Source organism: Pteronotus mesoamericanus, unplaced genomic scaffold, assembly GCF_021234165.1.
Source record: "Pteronotus mesoamericanus isolate MK-2021 breed Mesoamerican mustached bat unplaced genomic scaffold, CSHL_Meso_final contig_164, whole genome shotgun sequence".
Classification (NCBI taxonomy): domain Eukaryota; kingdom Metazoa; phylum Chordata; class Mammalia; order Chiroptera; family Mormoopidae; genus Pteronotus; species Pteronotus mesoamericanus.
Window position 1 is genome coordinate 3451138 of NW_026555065.1, and position 20656 is coordinate 3471793.

Genomic DNA, 20656 nt, shown 5'->3' on the forward strand with positions numbered 1-20656 from the left:
CACACATTTTTTTAACTTATTTATATCCATCATTCCCCATCAGTGTTCTACAATCATTGGTTTAAAAGCTGGAAATGACCTCAAGGTATCATCTGTCACATACTTCTCTCATCAGCAAAGAAAGCATTATTATTCCCTATTTTCAGATTCAGCAGATATTTACTAAACACATAATTATTAATGTATTTTTCTGGGTATCATGGTGGGGGTAACTCCAAAAATACAGCAGGCATGAGCCCTACTTTCATGAACTTCCAGCCTAGTAGAAAAGCAGTGTAGTACATATATCCATAAAAGCTCCATACATATCCATACATAAAAGCTCATAACATAAGCTATGAAGTATTAAATGACACTATTGGGTTAAATGAAAAAAAAATGTTCTGTGAGATTAGAGGGAAAGGTAATTTCTACCTGAGGTGGTGTAAAAAGGTTTGGTAGGTGAGTATTCGTACTGGGAGGATTACTAAGATGTAGGATGCCACGGCTAAGTAGGTTTAGTCATGCAGTGAGGGGGAAGGCATTTTAGATAACTGTAAGGACAAGGACATTGAATTGGGAAATCATGCAGCACATACAGGGAACAGCAGGGCAGTTTGACCCAAGAGTAGGATAAGTGATGAAGAAATTGGGGCCCAAGGTGTTTGTGGCTTACCCAAGGCTATAGTACTAGGGGAGCCCTAGAATGGAGATTGAGTCCTAAGCATCTTCCTTCTTTAATGTTTTTCTCATAATTTGATCAAAATGTTTTAACCACTGCATGCTTTCTTTACAGTAGCCCATTGTATATTGTTCACTAATTAATTGACTCAACATTTATTGAATATCTACTACATGTCAAACACAAATGAACTCTATGGTTTTCCAGGCTGATTTGGTATGTGTTATAAAATAATTGTTTTTCCATTTGGGGAGTAGGGCTAAATATAATATTGGACTAAGACTGATTTTCCTTCCTCTTAATTACTATAACTTTACTGAATTATATTTCAGAGCAAATACTGTAAATAACAGGGAGAATGAAATAAACCACACAAAAGGATCTCTGCATCATGTTTTTTTTTTTTTCCTACATGACATCAACACACTGAGCCCTAGCATTGACTACACATGCAGCTTTTCCATAACTACATTTACATATGTTTGAGCAAGGGGTAATATAGGAGGATCCGAAACCTTCCATTCTTAAATGAAACTTCAAAAACATTCTTAATATCATAGAACAAGAGTCACTTCCTTTTAACTTATCAACCACCAAAAGACATTTCCCTTGTTATGTTTAATGTAACTATGGGAACGCAACACTTTCTATGCAACTGAAACACATTCTGGCTTAATATACTCATTTTCTGAGAAATATTTATAAAAGTTGTGGTTAAGGTTAAACCTTTGAGTTACTTTGGTATGTCAATATGAATCCAATACATGTTTTAGTAAAATTCATTAAGGAATAATTAAGTACAGGGACCATGGATTCTGTATCATTCCATTGAACAGTTTCTATTTAAAGCTTTAGTGCAAGAAAAAGGTGATTATTATTTAAATAAATTAGCTATCAGATACTTTAAAAATTGCAGGGTATATAAAATTGAGTTTTGAGAGTTCTAGTCCCAGGCACACAGCAGGCTGGGCATTTAGACTGCCCTTCCCACTGGAAAAAAATTTTTAATAAGGCTAAATTTTTTAAAAATCCTAAACTTTTTGAAAGCATTCAAGCATGGGCTTGAAAGCAAGGAGTTATCAGCTCAACAAGAAGTAGGAACCCAGACAGGTAAATTGACAACCTTGTCCAGGTGTATAACATCAGGAGGCATCATATACAGTCTATTTACCTAAATGATGCCCTTGCAGTTGCTCAGTCCTATGGCTCTGAGGTCATTTTGTTCAAACTGGTGAACTTCAGCTTTGGCTTCATTGGGGGTGGGGGCAATGGAAGAAAAAACCTAAGGCTCGAAGAATCCTATAGGAGAACTTCCTCCCAATAAAGTTTGGACCCTTTAGGTGGATATAAAAAACCATATACCCATTTACCCTCAGACAACTGCAGGGAAAATTCCTGTGATGCTAAGCAGGACTGAGGGACAAAAAATTCTGTCCCTAAAAGAATGTAACCTTATCATAATCTAGAATCAAAACAAGTCCAAAAAAAAAAAAATGCCTCAAGCCATTACCATATATTAACTAGGCCCCAGGTACATGGAAGAAACACATGCAAATCTTCTCTAGAGGAATATATCACAATAACCTATAAGTTATTTTCCAAGGAAAATGAGAAGCTCACAGTAATAAACCCTAAGCACCCAAAGAATAAGTTACTATGAGTGAGAATCAGTAGAAACAATATCCAATAGAAACAAAAGAAAACTATCACAAAGACTTCAAATATTTGAATTATCAGACACAGAAGGTGAAATAACTACATTTAATTAAAAAAATAAAACACAAAGTGAAAAACAGCTATTCAGAACAAGAAACCATAGAAAATAGCCTAGTGTATTAAAATATTAAAACTTTAGAAGTGAAAAGCACAGAAACTGAAGTCAAAAAACACTGGGAAAAAAGACTTGAGTAGACAGAATACTTCACCAAAAAAGAGGTATGGATGGCAAATAAGCAATGAAGAGTTGTTCAATGTCATCAATTATGAAAGGGAAATATAAATTAAAACCGTAATGAGATATTACCATATAGCTATTAGCATGGTTGAAATAAAACAACCTGACAATACTAAGAGCTGACAAGAACATGGAGCAACTGAATTCTCCCATACCTTCTCATGCATTGCTGGTAGCCAAAGCACAATGGTACAGCCACTCTAGAAAAGAATTTGGCAGTTTTGAAAAGTTAAACAGAATTACCACAGACACAACAGTCTCATTCCTAGGTATTTCATCCGAGTGAAGTTACAACTTGTGTTCACACAAAATCCTGAACACAAATGTTTGTAGTTGCTTTATTTGTAATAACCAAATTTGGAAACAGCCCATTTGTCTGTTGACTGGGAATAGGATAAACTATAGTACTTTCATAAAATGGAATACTATTCAGAAATAAAGACGGAATAAACTCTTGATACATACAAGAACATGGATGAATCTCAATAGTATTTTGCTTAGTGAAAGAAGCCAAATTCAAAAGGCTATGTATTGCATGATTACATTTATATGACATTTTAGAAAAGGCAGAACTATATGAACAGATAACAGATTGGTGGTTGCTTATGATTAAAGGTGGGATGATGGGGTACTACAGGGGAGTTTGGGGGGTTGTGTTCCATATTCATATGATTCTAACGGTAGTTTCACCACTCTATACAATTGCCAAAACTTGTTTTACTGTATGTTAAAAACTTTTTAAAAAAGATTGTCAGACTGGGTAAAAAATATAGGGTCTGACAATCTGTTGGCCAAGGGCACACTTTGCTTAAGAAAAAGTTCAGTTCTCATTCTGAAAACTCCTATGAGATTATGTACCAAACCTCATTAAAAAGTGAACAGTATTTCTATTTTTAGATTGCTAACATCTAGCAGGAAATAAAAACCAATACACATCAGAGTTAAATATACTTTAATGTACCATAGTTTCGTGTATCTTACACAACTGTAAAACATATAGAAACTAAGAATCTAAGAATTTGGGGGGGGCATTATGTTATTGATTTCAGTTACTGTGTATTTCATTTATAGAAGTTCTAATTTTTTAAAACCTACTTGGTTACTGTCTACAGTTCTTTGTTTTGAAAAAATGTTTTCCACTTTGTATTTTATTTGTTTTTTAAAATATCATCTGAAACAGCAAGATGACTTCTTGACTTTTTCACTTTTCACCCAGCTGTTTTGTCATCAGAGAGCTAATTTTAGAAGGAGTAATCTTATAAAATACAGTGTAATTAAGAAACGTTGTTTTGGGTGGTTTTTTTTAAAAAAAAAAACAAAAACTTCTAATTCAGAGTTGTACAGGATGCTTGGTTTTCTGAACAAAGCCAGCAGCCTAAGAATAATCTGAACCATAAGTGTAAGGCTAAGCCACAAAACTTTTAGCTAAAGAATCATAGTTAGTTTCTACAAGAGTTGAATTCCAGTTTCTTTGTATTAATGGGTTTTAAAATTAAAATTAAGTTGCAAATAAAATTTGTTCTCAACCTGTAAAAAAAAATATGGAAATCATAGTGTGTGATGGACGACTCTTCCCCAAAAGTTGAATGATTACATTTGCTTTGTATTGCATGTGAGAGGTATATGCTTGCCTACATTGCTGAAGACTAATAGCTGCTTCTCTCGCTTTCTTTTTCTGACAGTAATTGTCAGCAATATGGAACATGTTGCTACATTTTTTTTTTGAGCAATGGTAACTTTTTTTTAATGTAGAGAGTCAAACCCAAAGAGTATGATCCAAACCAAATACTTTTGTCCACAAAGTCCAGACTAGTTTTCCCCATTTCTCAAAATAACTAGAACTGAGTGCACACCAAAATCTCCACTTTTCATTGTACCATGTAGACACGACCACAAATGCAAGAGACTCTTCACTTTTCAGGTCAAAATTAGGCCATCTTTCTCATCCTGTTACACAGGTGAACAATGACTTCTCACTTGTTAATTATGAAACAAAATAGATTAAGAGAAGACAATTTCATGTAACTCCTCACAGGTCCAAGTGCTGTATCAGGAAGGATTTAAGTGTTGATAACAACTTACTCAGTGATGAGTTTCCATTAGGCTACTTTTTTTAAAAAAAACTTAATTTATAGAATAATTCAATCAACCCCAAGGTCATCTGAAGCAGCAGTCCCCAAACTCTTTGGCACCAGGGACAGGGGGTGCAGCTCAGGTGGTAATGCACTCACCTGCCACTCACCCCCTGTTGTGGGCCAGGTTCCTAACAGGCCAAGTACCAGTCAGTGGCCCGGGGGTTAGGGACCCCTGATCTAAAGTAATTATCCTAATCAGTCAAGAACCCAAGAAACTTCTATAGAAAGAAAAAAAAAAGACCAAAGGAAATTGGCATCTTATATTGTCCCAGAGTCATGCTTTTTCACAGGCTTTTGCATCAAACCTAGTTATCGTAAAATAACACTCCAAGTAACACAATTAAACTGTTAGATCATGAGACCACTGACTTGCTGAACATAGCTTTGTGTGGTGAGGAAACCATATTATTGCGCTATTGGTTTCTGGCTTGTGACATTTATAAGAAGCCTGAAAATTTGACTACAAATACTGAAAAAACAAATTTTAAACCTTTCTTCAAATTTCCACATTAAAAATGATCTTATATGTGTAGGAATGGAGAAAAATGTGGAAAAGTCACTATCATTAGACTGGCTTTGAGTGGACACACTATGTTTACAAAATGTTTTGAGATGGTTAGATAAGCAGTTCTACTGACAGCATGTTCCACCGTTATCATGAGCCATATGTAGCCTAAGGAGAATTTTCAGTCTATCAGAGCGGCCCACATGTTTCTATTTGTCACTTCAATTTCATATCAGAAACAAAATTGAAAAAAAAAAAGAGAGAAAACTTTGAAACCCAAGCAAGTCATCTGTGGCCAGAGTAATGAGGCCTCTTGCAAAAAAAAAAAAAAGAAAGAAAGAAAAGAAAAAAGAAAAAGAAAAAGAAAAAGAAAAGAAAAAGAGAGATTGAGAGAAAGGGAGATTAACATATTTAACACATTTTTGAGAAGCAGGCTTTGGTTTCAGGGCATTATTGCAGCTGTTTAATTCATTTGCTCTTGCAGTTCAATTATATAGACATTTACAGTAAAGTTTCAAAGAGTTTATACACCTTCAGTGATTTTACCATTTTTAAGAAAAATGAGAAGCACTATAGTAATTACCACGTAGTAGCTCTTATTTTCAGAAGCTGCATTTTAGTGACTAAAGCAGCACTTGCAGATAACAGGGTTATGGCTTAGTTACAGTTCTACATTGAATATTATAGCAATTGAGAATCCTTTGATTTAGACAGGGTACAGGGTCACTTAAGGAATAATATTCTCCTGAAAAGGTGATAGCTTTCTTCATAAGAAGCAACATGTGAAGTCCAACAGACATGATTTTATTTATTCCATTTTGATTGCCTAAATTTTCAACTGGGAAGCACTCTATTTCAAGGCCATGCTGTTGCAAAATTTTGCTCTGTGGTTTTAACATAGTTCTGTCTGTTGTAAGCCAGGGAGGACAAGGGAAAAAAAAGAGAGAGAAGTATACTCCATATAACTTTTCACTTGAAGATCTTATAGTAGATAACTGATTATTTAAAACAAAAAAATTCTAAGTTCTCTGAGTTTCTACCCTGAATAAATCCTGTTTTTACTAACATTTAAGGTGATTCCTGCAGAGACTCTAAAGTTCAGGACAATACCAGATTAAGGACAATTAATTGTCTAAATAAATAATTGTCATCTTAATGAGGATTATGAAGACCAATGCAGTAACAACAGTTGATCATCATTTATCAAGTACTGAAAAGGTATGTCATCTTATTTAATTCCTCTTTTGAGGTTTCAGGATTTGAGATGGAGTTTAGGCATAAAAATGGGCGACTAAAATTCATTACATAAAATAATTATCTTGTGTTAAGGTTATTTTTGGCTGATGGAGGAAAGGGACTATGTCTGTAGGAATTTTTTTGTAAATGCCGACTTGTGTGAATACATATATAGACACCTGAATGTTTCTGACAATGATGATAATTAAAAATCATTCTATTCAAATACATAGGTTGTTATAAGCTATATCATTAAGAACTGAGACAACACATATTCACAAAATGAATGATAAGCAATGTGACAAAAGATTTGAGAAGTCCTTCAAACAATTATAGCCATGATAATAAAATATACAAAAGGAGGAAATGATTAAGATGTAGTTGGGATTGTACTTGGGAGGTAGTTAATTGAAAATTAAAGGTCAGGATTTTTCCCCTTGTATTCCCAAAATAGGTTAGGATTTGTTAATATCTTAATGCCTGGGATTTTTATTCTAGTCCTATCCTATACAAAATTTGCCTTCCCTGGTCCCTCTAAAGTTACAGTTGTTTTTTTTTTTTAAAGGACCTTAACAAGAGTTTCTCAGAAGCATCTGCACAGTTCTTGAAAAAATTGGCACCATAACTTCCCATTCTAAGGAATTTATCTAGGTCAGGAAGAAAAATACTGAGTGAGGTCTCTTAGGACCTGGATATAAAGTTTCCCTAGAACTATAAGCAAATAATCACAATCCAGAGGCACAGTCTTTTCACAAACAAAACATATGTCACAAACATCTTTCCTGTTCCAATTCCAGAAAATGACATATTCACACTATACCTGCTTAACATCTGGAACAAACCTTGTTTCATAATGTACTCACTCAAGTCATAAATATTTTTCTGACAGTTCAAAGTAGTGACAAGAGTAAATTATTTTGGAAGATATTTTCTGACTCATTCTCATTAGCAGTATAGATGTGTTTGGCCTAGATCAGTAATTTTCAGCTTTTTAAAAAAAAATCTCAGCACACATAAACTAATTACTAAAATTCTGCAGCACACTAAAAATAGTATCTATTTTGCCAATCTGACAAAAAATAGGTATAATTTTGATTCATTACACGGGACAGCTATTGTTATGTTGGCTGCTGTCATTTTTTAATTTGATAACCTAAGGGAAAAGAGGCCAGTGCCCTTGACTTAATAGTCAGGTATTGCATGTCTTAAAAATTCCTGTGGCACACCAGTTGAAAATCGCTGGTCTAGATGACATTCCAAATCAGCTTCAAGTCTAGTTATTCAAATTCCTTAGTTCTGAGGACTGAGGTGGGCATAAGCAATTCTTCCTCAAACTTTCATCTGCAGCTATTTCATATAGACTTTAACCCCCAAATGTACTTGTTTCAACTTCCCTCTGGTTTTGGAAATTCCTACATATCATCATTTAGACTCTGTTTTACAGTATTGTAATTCCTTACAAATAGACTCATTGTATTCTCATCTCTAAGTATGAAGATTGTTTTCTATTGATTGCTCTTATACATGGGATTTACTAATATTTAGAATTTGCTTTTCCTTAAATATATGCATTAGCTGATATATTAATAAAGCTGCTGCATTAAATTTTTTTTATCACTTTGCATATGTTCTATAGAAAGATAAAATCCAACCTAAGTAAGTAAAATAGAGGGTCAACTCAACAATCCAGGAGGGACTCTCCCAAAGCCACAACCATTTCTTACCCTAATTTATAGTTTTATTACTGGCCACACTTTTATTTTGCTTACTTTTTTTAGTTTCTTCCTTAGACCTATCCCTTACATGTGCTTTTGGATAATAACACTAACTACTATTGAATTCTTCTTTCTAGTGTAAGTTGGCCAGTTTCTTTTGAACTTTAAGTGCCCCATGATACAAAAGGCAATGTTCTAAAGATCCACAAATGTAATGGTATTTCTATTGTCTTTTCCTATCCTCTGTCCTTTTAACCTATTATCACTAATGTAAAGCTACTATTAAACTAAAATGACTATGTCTATATAGTCAATTATATACCCTTGCTTGTTTTGTTTTGTAATACCTTTTTTTTTTTTCTTTTGGCTTCACTGAGTACAACAGTTTTGGAGCTGAGAAATTGAGAGAACCTTTCTTCTATCATTTTCAGTGTAGGAAAGATGATTTAGTAATAAGCTAACCTTTGATACAGTTTCTTGGTTAAAATATTATGAAAGCTTAAACTACAATGAGACACCATTATACCATTTTAACCAATTAGAATGGCTTTTTTTTCTTTAAAAAAAAAAACCCCAAACAACCAAATAAATAAAAACCTAACAATACCAAGTGGAGCAACTGAGTGTCATACTGTTTTACTGGCAGGAATGCTATAGGAAATAGCCACTTTGAGGGACAGTTTTACAGTTTCTTATAAACATACCCATCACAAGATCTAGCAAGCCCACTTTCTAGGTATTACCAAATAAAAATGAAGGCATATGTCTACACAAAAACCTGTGTACAAATGTTATAGAGGTTTTTTTATAATTACCAAAAGCTGGAAACATCCCAGATGTCCCTCAACTAGAAAATGAATAAAGAAATTGTGGCTGGAATACTACTCAGCAATAAGAAGGAAGAAGTCACTGATGTATGCAACATACAACATGGGCAAATTCCAAATGCATTGTGTTAAGGGAAAAATAAAATCCAAAAGGCTATATGGTGTGAGGGGTCAAAAGTAGGTTTACAGTTGTTTGTATGGAAAATAATACAATGATTAATAAATAATAATACATATAAGAATAAATTGTATTTTGCATACAACCATAAATCTACTTTTGCTCAATTCTGTTTATTGTATGATCCTGTTAGTTTGTCATCCAGAAAAAGGCAATATTATGGGCATAAAAATCCAATCAACTTTTGCCAAGGGCTGGGATGGGAAGATTGACTACAGAGGAGCATGAGGGAACTTTTTGGGGTGGTGGAAGTATTCTATATTTTGACTGTGGTGGTGGTGCACACCTGTGTACATTTGCCAAAACTCAACAAACTGTACACTTTAGAAGAACTTATTTTACTGTATGTAAATTTTATCTCCATAAATGTGACTTTTACAAAACTTACACAAAAAATCTTTATGAAAATGTTGAGCCCTGGCTGGTGTGGCTCAGTGGATTCAGTGCCAGCTTGAGAACCAAAGGGTCGCTGGTTTGATTCACAGTCAAGGTACATGCCTGGGTTGCAGGCCAGGTCCCCATTAGGGGACACATGAGAGGCAACCACACATCGATGTTTCTCTCCCTCTCTTTCTCCCTCCCTTCCCTTCTATAAAAATAAATTAAATTAAATTAAATTAAATTAAATTTTTAAAAAATCACCTATTAGGAAAAAAATGTTGAAAAATGATTAATATTATCCTTGCCTCTAGTGCCTAGGAATTTGTATTTCCTCATACTCTTATTGCAAAACTCTTAAAGGAGAATATCAATAGAATTTGATGAACTCTTGAAAGAGTCCAGTGTTGTTCCTCTTACATGGAACTTAGTAGTAATGAACATTGGGGGAGAAAAAGAAAACAACTTACAGTAAGTCAAGCACACAGTTATAACTGGTATGTCTGTTTTTCATAAGCTATTAAATTTTGACCAAATTTCTTGTATAAGAGGAAGTGACCTTGTTAACTGTCCTTTCACTACTTCTTGGTTGTAAGATAAAGTTAAAAATGCTTCGCTTTGTGTATAGATCTGCAGTTATAATTCATTGAATAAAATTTAATTTTATAATACTTTAAACATACAGAAAAGTGAAAAAAGAAACCCATGCGCCTATACAGGATAGGGTAAAAGTAGGTTTACAGTTATGAGTATGCAAAACAGAGTTTATTCTTGTATTATTATTTATTTTATTATTTTCCATGTGAACAACTGTAAACCTACTTTGCCCCACTCTGTATAAATTTTAAAAATGCTATATTTTGCCTTTTTTTAAGATGCTTCTTAAAAAGCCATACAATGCTACAGTTGAAGCCCCAACTTCATCCTATTTCCTGTGCTCCTTCTCCAGAGATAATCACTATCCTGAAGTCGATATATATCCTAATATTTTAGAGATTTGTCCATGTTGATAGATGTCAGTAGATTTCACTACTTCTAATCATTGTATACTATTCCATTATATAATTATAAATATTTAGTTTTTGTCCATTAATTCTCCAATGAACACCCTCATAGTGTCTTCCAGTGCGTATGTGCCAAGAGTTTCTCTAGGTGCAAAGGTTTGAAGCTTTTATGATCGGTGTGCATGGTGAGAAGTAACTTTACATTCAGCTCCTATACATGCATATGTGCATATATCATCATAGGCTGAGTTGCCTGGGAAGCAGATCTGAGACAAAAATAAGTGTGCAAGACGTTTACCGAGGAGTGTACCAGGATCAGCACCTGCGAGGGAGTGAAAGAAGCAGAAATAAGCAGAGGGAGTTGGGGATCTTATGAAGTGACTACAAAGGCAAAACCTCAGGTGATCCTACATTGGCTGTGGGGAGCCCTCAGAGTAATTTCAAATTAGGGGAAACGGGTCAGGCCTTTATACACGTGCACTGATACAGCTGACTCAGGAAGAGGGCCTAACCTTGGGCCAGTAGCTCTCCTTCTGGAGGGGGAATTAGCTAAAAACGGTTGACAGGCAACCCTCCTAGCATCTGGGTGAATTAACGCTTCAGTCCTGGAGAGGAAGAACCTAAGTAGCACACAGAAGTTCACAAAACAATCCTTACTCTGATATCTTATGTTCTATTTCATTTGTTAAAAATGTTTTTTGCCATGGCAGGGTGTCTTAGTTGATGGAACATTGTCCCATACACCAAAAACTTTGTGGGTTTGATTCCCAGTCAGGGCACATATCTAGGTTGCAAGTTGGATCCCTGGTTGGGGCTTGTACCAATAAATGTTTCTCTGTCACATCAATGTTTCTCTATCTCTCTTTCTCCCTTCCTCTCTCTAAAATGAATAAACATATCCTTAGGTGAGGATTTAAAAAATATTTGTTGTAAACCTTACATTGATTTATAATCCACTAATGAATCATGAATCACAGTTTCATGATCCATTTATTTTTTCAAAAAAAAAAAACTGCTTTAGAGTGTATAGTCAGAAATGGAATTGCTGGATTGTGGAATATATGCATTTTCATTGTTACTAAATACTGCCAAACTGCTTTCCAAAAGAGTAGGGTCATTTCACATTCCCATTGTCAGAACATGAGACTTCTAGTTATCTACACGCTCAATAAATATTGGTTAATGTCAGACTTTTTGATGTTTTACTGATAGATGCATTAGTGAGCTAATGCAGTATAGAATCTGAAACCCATCCTTTGGTGAAAGTGAAACATTCCAAACATTGTAGTACACCAAGACTTACTGCCTTTTAGCTTATCAACTACCAAAAGGCATGGGCATTTCCTTGATAATTAGGTAACATTCAAATTTCAGTTTTGCAAAATAGAAATCTATTCTAACAAAATAAATCTTTCAGTCTTGTAATTTTTGCTATAGCACCTAGAACAGTGTAAAAGTATAAAAGTATAAAGTATCTGTAGGTTGAAGGAGAGAATGTGGGTTAGGCCCATGGCATTGAAGATTTCACCTATTTTGAATCTCCAAGGTAGTGTGTTTTGGTAGAAGCCTATTGGCCCAGGAATTGTGAGGCCTGGGCTCTGGTCTAGTTCATCCACGTGATTTGGTAAATTCACTCCACCTTTCTTTTTTTTTAATTAAAAAATGTTTTTTCATTTACAGTTTACATTCAGTATTATTTTGTATTAGTTTCAGGTGTACAGCATAATGGTTAGACAATTATACACGTCACAAAATGTTCCCCCTGATATTTCCAGTATTGCAACTATGACACCATTCATAGTTATTGCAATGTTATTGACTATATGTCACTCCACTTTTATGATCCTCAGTTTCTTCATTTCAAAAATAAGGATTTCTGGCTTACTTCATGGGAACTTTGGAATACTGAGTTCTTGAAACTGATAGGTATTTATGTAGTATAGAAATCAAAGAATTGGGAGTCTAGAGATCCAGATTTTAGTTCTAATCCTCCTAGCACTATTGGATGTATATAACCTCAGAAGAAATCACAAGTAGGCAAATGATCACTTATGACTAAGTGAAATGGTCACTAGATGATCTCTAAGTTTTCTTTCCTGCTCAAAAACCTTTTGTTGGTCAGAGAAACATAATGTCAAGTTCATAGAATTGTCATTCCCATAAAGCCATCATGATGCGGGTCAGAAGTTACATTTTAAATCTATTCCTAATTGCCTACCTCACTTAAATTGCTCTATAATCCCATCCATTTAGCCCTACCCTTAACCAATTTCCCTACATCTTACTGAACTCCACCCCTGAGATTTTCCTTTGCACCCAACAACCATTTTTATTACCTTTAGTACTTCAATTCTTGCTCCTAACCTTGTAGCAAACAGAGTCTCATACTATGTAATCATCAGGAGAATGCGAAATAGAATATGTTTCTTGTCTCTTCATAACTTCATTAAATCTCTTTTATCATAGTTTGTTTAAAATGAGCTGTATCATTATATACTCTCTTCCATCCAACATCAAGGATTCTGTAGCTCTCCTTTCTTCATTGTACCCTACACTGCCTTCCAGCCAGCCAGCATTGCACAGGCAGACAGGAATTTGCCAGCACTGCCCTACTGTGCTATCTCTAAAAGCCTTTCTTCCATTTCAATTGCAATCCATTCAGATAAAAGCTTCAAATCAACATCCTTCTGCTTCTCTTTTAGCATAATTTTAAACTCTGTAGATACTATTACAAGGTCTAAATTCTATTAAATCAATAAAATGATGTTTATGAAATTTAAAAATGCTGTTAAAATAATTACAACAAAATATGAATGTATGTAAGTTTATAAGTGGAGAAGGTAGAGTAAGAATATCTGTAAGAGATAGTAAAGTGATGCTGACACTAGAGAGCCTAAAAGAGCCTTAGGAGCAACTTTAAAGTTTTTTTTTTAAATTTAAGTCTTTATTACTGATAGTTTATTACAGTATTCTCCAAATCCCAAGTAAGATAATCATTAGAATTTTTTGCTTTTGGATTAACTTTGCCCTTCATATTAGTAGCTTGATATAACTAACCAACACACCTCTTTGTACACACCTGTGCAGAAAAGAGGACTGAAGTGCTTATGGTTGCAGAAGCTTAAATTCTCTCTCAATGAAGAATTTGGTGTCCTGAGTCTGAATGTGTTCCAAATGAGCGGCTGTCACAACCATACTGTTGACAGACAGGGGAGAATGAAATATAGGCCATAATGCCCTGCTCTTCTTACGTAATATCAAGAGTGGACACTGAAGAACTTTTCTGTCAAGAATAGAAAGGAGAGGAGAAAACTAGTAACCTCAAACTATGTCTGAAACAACTGATCATATTTCTTATTAAGAAAGATCAGCTTGGCAACAAAGGGAGGGATAGATAGAAAAGGAAAAGACAGGAGATAGGAAATCCATTAGTTGACTGCAGCAAAATTTCAGGTTAAAAAAATGTGGGTTTGAACTAGGTCAGTGGGAATGGCGATGGAGTGGTAAGGAAGGATATGAGGGGTACGATTGACATTAAGCAAGTGATATCAATTGGTTTTGATGGTTAAATGTTAAAGAATGAGGGACAAAAGGGGAATGTATTACTCATAGGTTTTGACTTTCGTGACTGGTGCATGGTGGGTGCTATTCAAGAAATTAGAGAATATGGAAGAAACAGGTTTGGGATAAACATAATGAGTTTACCTTCAAAAATGTTGAATTTCAGTACACTTGGTACTGAGATGTCTGGAGGCAGTTGAATATCCAGCCCTGAAGTGCAGAAGAGAGATATGAACTAAAGATGCGTTTGTCTCCTAGTCTGAAGGATTATATAGAATACAGAAATATTTTTAAGTTTTTTTTCCAGTTGCAGGTGTTTCCTGTTGCCAGCAGGTTTCCTTAAGTCTTGACAATAAAAAGGCCTTTCTACCCTTGCAGGTTGCATGTCTGAGCCAATCAAAAGAGAGAAAAGATTTAGGCCCTGGCTGGGTATCTCAGTTGGTTAGAGCATCGTCAAGAGATGCTAAAGGTTATGGGTTCAAACCCTGGTCAGGGAACATACAAGAATCAACCAATAAAAATAGAACAACAAATTGATGTTTCTCATTCTCTCTCCCTTTCCTTTCCTTTCTCTCTCTCTCTCTCTCAAATCAATAAAATAAAAGACTTACAGTGTCTGATTTGCTCAGCTTAATGTTTCCCAAATATCCTAGTTGTAATAACAGTGCTGAGTGTATGAGAAAAGCTGACTCATATTTCCGCAAGTCAGCACAGCTATCCATCCTTCCAAATTATTTGAATCTTTGGCCACTCCCAGAGAGAGTCAAAGTGCTGAAACAATTTATAAGCATCTCTTTCATTTGTTGAAAGCAATTCTAATACAACTGTTATAAAAATTCAGAATAAAAAATAAAAGAAAAACTGTTACTGCCTTGTACCATCCCCATACCCCAAACAATGATGCCCTGACCTTTCAAAGAAAGTTTAGATCCTCTCAGGGCTGATTCAAACTTCATCTGTTTGTCACCTTCAGTCTCCACAATCAGAATTAATCAGTCAGCTCCCCCAGGCTCCTCAGCAACAAGTTCATCCATCCACTGGAGAACTTCTAATAGTCTTATTTTTATTAAACTTATATACCTGGTGCTTGTTCATTCTCCTTCTGTGCTCAGTCAGCATAGTGCTTTGTATATAAATACTGAGAGAAGTAAACTTGTTAAAGTTATAAAAATTTGTCCTCTCATTTTTTACAAAACCAAGGGGCATAACTTGATTGTGATCCATGATAGTTAAAAAGACACACTATACAAAAATACATTTTATTTTTCAGATAATTTAAAAACAAAAAATTGAATTTAGAAGGAATTGTTGGGAGAGGTAAAAGCATTCACTTGAGGAGGATGTTGAGAGGTGATAATTTTCAAATTTGTGAAATTGCTGAAGCAAAGGTATGACTTCTCAACTGGCCACCAAGAGAGTAAAGACAGCAGAAGCTCACATTGCTACAGCCTTCCTTTCCCTGGACACTCCTCTCAAGTATCAGGTTTAGAGTTTATCATTTGCAGCATGACATTTCTCATTATTTTTCTTGTAAGTTGTTCAGATCATTTGTCTTTCAAAAGTATTTCATCAGATTTTCATTAAGAAATAAATTGATAATTTGATAGCATTGCTAATAAATTTCAGTTTGTGGGTTAAATACACTGGAATGCCATTCTAACACTATTTCACAACGAATAGAATTTGGCAACGTGTCTTCTGCTTTGGGACACATCCGAAGAGTTTCTAAAGGGCCAGAAATGCCTGGTGGAAGATTTTTCTCACCCAGAAGGAAGCCCCATAGCACAGATATCAAGGACTGCTTTATAGAAGGCTCCAGGTTTTTATTTAAAGATATGGGAAACTTCTGGCATAGCAATTAAGGTGAATAGATTTAACAGGTGGAGAGGATTAGGCTGCACAACAGCTTGAGCTTCTAGATCTTTTAACTGTTACTGGTTTCATATGTTTTCCTTCATGCATTGTTCAAAACACAGCATTTAAAAATAACTTCTAGGAAATAGCCATGTAGAGTTCCAGGTGTAGAAGAAGACATACTTTCAAAAATGGCATGAGCCCAAATTTCTAAGGCACATTTTTCTAGCTGGCCCGTATCTGCATTGTTACACTCCCTTGCCCAAATCTCACTTAGGTTTTAAATTTGTTTAACTGTGACTATAGTGACATATGCCTAGATATTGAGAGGACTCACAAAATGACTATTAAGGACTCTGAGCTACTTAATGGCAACTCTTGAGCATGCAGTTAGGTACTGCTTATTGTTTTCTACTGCTTTTTAATGTTATTTTTTTTCTAGAAAGTGTTTCCTTTAATTAAGAAAATGCATCAAACCTTTACAACTTTTGAAACTTTTTAGAATCCCATCCTGCAACTATGCTTGTTACTATGTTTACAATGTTTTAATTGTTATGTAGTAATTTAAATAAAAATATATGAATCTTTTTTGCCAATTAAAAGAGTGTTTTTTGTTGCTAATCAAATATTTTGATACACCAAGCTACTTCTCAAAGAGGAATTGACCTGGTAGGTAGTCCAACAACGAAAACAAATGAAAGACTAAATCTTCATCCAATGGAGAAAGAATAGGAGGTTCCCAAATGGATTTCTAATTTTATTTTTTACAGCTTTGCAGAGATATAATTGACATTCAGAGGACTATATATGTTTAAAGTATGCAACTTGATAAGTTTGACATATGTACATACCAGCACAATCATCACTACAATCTAGATGGTGGATATATCCATTATCCCCAAAAGTTCCCTTGTGCCTTTTAGGCCATTACCCCTCCCTTATAGCCATGCCCTCATGTTGGGTTTAAAAACAATGTGGATGACATGGGCAAAAAGGGAGCAAGGGTCCAGTCTGAAAAAGAAATTTAGTTTGTTTAATGGAGTTAAAATACAGTATCTAGGATATATTTAAAAAACAAAAATGTTATCAACTCAATACTTTCAGGTCAAAATCTTGATCTTTTGAACTTCATAACTCTATGGAATACTTGGTTATTTGAAACGTGCAAAAAAAAAAAAAAACAAAACAAAACATTCTTTCTTGTCCTTTTCGATTTTATTGTTCACGAGTGATTTTTTTAAATTAAATTTACCCAGAGACGAAATCACTTATTATTTTTATTTTTAAATCCTTATCCAAGGATATGTTTTATTGATTTTAGAGAGAGGACAGGAGAGAGAGAGAGAATGAGAGAAACATCAATGTGACGGAGAAACATCAATTGGTTGCCTCCCTATGCACCCCAACAAGGAACTGAACTTGCATCCTAGGTATGTGCCCTCACAGGGAACTGAACCCGCAACATTTGGTGTATGGGATGACGCTCCAATCAACTGAGCCACCCAGCCAGGGCTGAAATCATTTATTTTTATTTTTTGAATTGTTGTTCAGTTACAGTTGTCCTGTCTTTTTCACCATTGCTCTCCCCTACCCCGTCTCTCACTACTCCCACAGTCAATCCCCCCACGAGTCCATACACATGAGTCCTCCTACTCATGTTCCTTTGCTTGTCCCTTCCCCTTCTTTCTCCCATTTTCCTCCTCCCCACTCCTCTCTGGTCACTGTTAGTTTGTTCTTTATTTCCAAGTCTCCGGTTCTATTTTGCTCATTTGTTCTGTTGATTAGATTCCACTCGTAAGTGAGATCATACGGTATTTGTCTTTTGCTGCCTGGTTTATTTGACTTAGCATAATACTCTCCAGTTCCATCCATGCTGTCACAAAGGGTAGGAGTTCCATCTTCCTTTCTGCTACATAGTATTCCATTGTGTAAATGTACCACAGTTTTTTGATCCACTCATTTACTGATGGGCACTTAGGCTGTTTCCAGCACTTGGTTATTGTAAATAATGCTGCTATGAACATTGAGGTGCATAGGTTCTTTTAAATTGGTGATTCAGGATTCTTAGGATATAGTGCCAGCAAGGGCTCACTGGACTGAAAGGCGGTTCCATCTTTAGTTTTTTGAGGAAATTCCATACTGTTTTCCACAGTGGCTGCAACAGGCTGCATTCCCACTGACAGTATACTAGGGTTTCCCTTTCCTCCACAGCCTCGTCAGCACTTGTTGTTTGTTGATTTATTAATGATGGCCATTCTGACCAGTGTGAAGTTGTATCTCATTGTGGATTTAATTCCCATCTCTCTAATGGCTAGTGGTGTTGAACATTTTTTCATGTATCTATGGGTCCTCTGTCTGTCCTCCTTGGAGAAATGTCTGTTCAGGTCCTTTGCTCATTTTTTAATTGAATCATTTGTCTTCCTGGTGTGGAGTCATGTAAGTTCTCTATATATTCTGGAGCTCAAACCCTTGTCTGAGGTATAATTGGCAAATATGTTTTCCCATATGGTTGGTTGCCTTTCCATTTTGTTGATGTTTTCTTTAGCTGTGCAGAAGCTTTTTAGTTTGATGTAGTCCTATTTGTTTATTCTCTCTTTTATATCCCTTGCTCTAGGAGTGTATCGGTGAAAATATTACTGTGTGGAATATCTGAAATTTTCCTGCTTTTGTTTTCCTCTAGGATTTTTATGTTATTATGACTTATATTTAAGTGTTTTATCCATCTTGAGTTTATTTTTGTGTATGGTGTAAGTTTAGATTTATTTATTTATTTTGCATGTACTTGTCCAGGTCTCCCAACACCACTTATTAAAAAGGATATTTTTACTCCATTTTATGTTTCTGCCCACTTTGTCAAGTATTAACTGACTGTACTGACATGGGTTTATTTCCAGGCTCTCTATTCTATTCCATTGGTCTATGTGTCTGTTCTTTATTTTTTTAAGATTTTATTTATTTATTTATTTTAGAAAGAGGGGAAGGGAGGGAGAAAGAGAGGGAGAGAAACATCAATGTGTGGTTGACTCTCACCCATCCCCCACTGGGGATCTGGCCCACAACCCAGGCATGTGCCCTGACTGGAAATCGAACCAGCAAGTGTTTGTTTCGCAGTCTGGTGCTCAGTCCACTGAGCCACACTAGTCAGGGCTATGTGTCTGTTCTTATGCCAGTACCAGACTGTTTTGATTACAGTGGCCTTAAAATCACTTATTTTTAAATGAAAATTAATAGCATTAAAAAGATATGCCTTTACAGTAATTGTACATAAGTGGAGGAACAGATTGTTTGGGTCATTTTGGAGCATACATTTACAAAATCATAGAGCACATTTTATTGTTATAGAACACAGTTTTAAGTGCTAAAAATTAATTGATCCTTTATTAGTATGATGTGTTAGCCATCTGAGCTAAAAACTTACACTAATACTTATTTCTTCATGGTGGTATCAAACTTATATGGTATGGTCCATTGAACTCTTCAATGGAAGCAAATAATTCTATTAATCTCCAAGACCATTAACCATTTTGGGGGGCTGGGTGCAGTATGGTAATCAGGGAATGAGGGAGGAGGGTATAGGGGAGTAAACGATCATGGAATATAACTTGACTTTGTTTGGTGAACACACAATATAGTGTACAAATGATGTGTTGTGGGATCGTGCACCTGAAACCTGTATAATTTTGTTAACCACTGTCACCCCAATAAGTTCAATAAAAATTAATAAATATAAGAATAAAAAATAAAAAGAAACCACATCTATAACAGTTCATATTCTTTTCTCTAGTAGCACATTATGCAAAAATTAGTAAGAATAACTGATTTGGATTACTGCTTGTAATCAATAAAAATGTACTTATCAAATAGCATTGATTAGGCAACTGTATACAACATTAACATACAAAATACTTAGAAACAACTTATTTAACAGTTTTCATTGACAGTATTTTTCTGTACACAGTCTTATGTCACACACACACACACACACACACACACACACACTTTTTTTTAACCTGGTAACTAAAGATCAGAGCATATAATTTGACCAACTTATTATTGAAGAGGCTCAACCCCAGGTGTTTTTTTTGTTTGTTTTTCGTTTGGTTTGGTTGTTGTTTGCTTTGTCAGACTGCAAATATCACTGTTCCCAACTCCCTTGCTCTAATGACCATTCCCTACCTTTCAATGGCTTTCAGCTGCAATTACAATAAAATTCAATCTTGTTTCTTCCATGCCTCCCTAGGCTCTATGGGAATGGGCCCTCACTCACCTCTCCAGTCTGTTGCCAGGTTCCTCTTTGCACTTATTATGCTCTCCCCAGCGCCAGGGACTCCACTCAGTTTCAATAGCCAAGCTCCTTCCTACCACAGGTCCTTTGCATAGCCATTCCCCACTGCCTTCAGTACTCCCTCCTCATTGTTCAAATGACTGGCTCCTTTTCATCCTTCAGATGGTACTCTCTTCACCACTGTTTTTTAAGCTATCTTGTTATTTGATTGCCCAGATTCTGTTCATAACTTTTGTAAAATGTTTTCCCCCCAAAATGTGATAAAAAATTTGTTGTTCCTCTTTTTCCCACTACACTGTCAGCTCCATGAAGGTAGACCTTTTGTTTCCCTAACCACTGTGTCCCCTCAGTGTTTGCATCAAT